This window comes from Myotis brandtii, unplaced genomic scaffold (assembly GCF_000412655.1).
Source record: "Myotis brandtii unplaced genomic scaffold, ASM41265v1 scaffold154, whole genome shotgun sequence".
Taxonomy (NCBI): Eukaryota; Metazoa; Chordata; class Mammalia; order Chiroptera; family Vespertilionidae; genus Myotis; species Myotis brandtii.
The window spans coordinates 7938542-7940517 of NW_005355584.1; positions in this window are offsets into that span (position 1 = coordinate 7938542).

Here is a 1976-nt window from a genome sequence, read left to right on the forward strand (position 1 = left end):
CTGGCAGGCAGAGGCGGTTAGGGGTGATCAGGCTGGCGGAGGGCAGTTAGGGGCAATCAGGCAGGCAGGCAGGTGAGTGGTTAGGAGCCAGCGGTCCTGGATTGTGAGAGGGATGTCCAACTGCCGGTTTAGGCCTGATCCCTGGGATGGGGCATAAACCAGCAGTCAGACATCCCCCAAGGGGGCCCAGATTGGAGAGGGTGCAGGCTGGGCTGAGGGGGCCCCCAACCACTGTGCACAAATTTCGTGCACTGGGCCTCTAGTATATATATTTAAAAAATGTTAGCTTAGCTTAGTAAGGTATTCAACAGTGAAAAAAAAAGCTTCCGCAAAAGCAATATTTATTTCATGAGTTTTCAAATCCTTTAAAAATATAGTGTTTTTGGAAATCCTTTTAATACAAGTTTCAAATGAGAAGGGACACAACCTACATTTTTCTATTAAGTCAAGTCAACCTGGAATCTTCTTTGGAACAATAATGTGACAACAATGATTCTTCTTAATGTTTTGTCACCTGTTGTCCTTTTGCTGAGGAAATTTAAAAGAAGTTTTTGAAATTTTATAAAATTATTATTAAACTTCAAAATGTGTAAATTAATATGAATTGTAGCCCTAACCTGATATGTATAATTTCTTGTTTATATCTAAATGTTTTTAAAACAAGTACCCTGTGTGCATGCTGGCACCCAAACCTTCTTACCAGGACCACTATCTCCTGAGCCAGAGGCACCACGGCCCTGCTCCTGCTGTTTGAACTATTTCAGGACCCTCTTGGGTTTCACACAAATGCAATAATAATAATGATGATGTCACATTAATTAAAAGAGCCCAAGTCATGCTGTGAATGTATTCACATGCTATTTCTGAGTGTTAGGAAGTGTTAATAGGCATGAAGCACAGAGAGCTTGTGGGGTTTGCCCAGATCACACAGCACAGCAGTTCTTAGGTGAATCTTTGCAATAGAGAAAATGTTAGCCACTTGTCCAGTCTGGAACCAAGCAGCGAAGAAAGCAGGAGAGAGAAGAAAGGAGGGATGGGAGAAGGAAGGAGGGGGCAATGCATCTGTCTGAGTTGCCCATCACCACCACCACCACCCTCCCCAAAGGGCTCACAACTCTCTGTCACAGCAGATAACCAGAATCACAGTGTAAAACTGCCCGACTTTTATTTCTGCCTTCCCAAGCTATCGGCTCCTTCCCTAATAATCGGGATTTATTACTGGGCCCATCTGCTGCCTCCATAAGGTCAAAAGGTAAACCACAGGCATTGGCCGAAGTCACCGTCAAGGTGGCTGGCAGCAAATAGACCCTGACAAGTGTACTTTTAAAAGAATATTGTTGCAAGAGCACTCTGGACATGAAAGTCAAGCTGATAAAGAAAATAAAACCTAAAATACTAAAAAGATGTCAAGTTTTAACCCATTAATCCAAGTGATGGAGTCCAGCTGTCAGTCTTGTGTCTGGGCAACGGTCAGAAGGAAGAACGGGTCTCTGTGCTGCAGGGACTGCCCTCGGGTCCATCTCTGAGCATCCCACACACCAGGCACTGCCCTCCCGGAAACACCCTGGGACTTATGTCTGCAAACGTGGACACAGAGAAGAGGGATGAACTAGCAAGCCACATTCTCCAACTTCCAACAGCGAGATCACCCTTAAAAACACGTGCTTTCCATTCTGCTATCGAATTGTAAGACCTTGCTTCCTGCGGGAAGTTTTGGACGCTGACCAGGTATTCTGGTTTTTGTAAATGTTGAAAAGACTGGGACATTTTTGACAGCGAATTTTGTCCACACAGTCAAAAATGTCAAAAGGACGCAGCTAACGTTGACGTTTCCGGATGACTCTGTTTGTGTGTTCTTTATCAGTTTCGAGCCAGGAAATTCCTTTGCCCTTTTCATTCTCAGATGAGAATGGAAAGTAAGGCAGAGAAGTTGATATAAGCTGCAGCTCCCTCTTTTCCAGTGGAGATGCAGGATT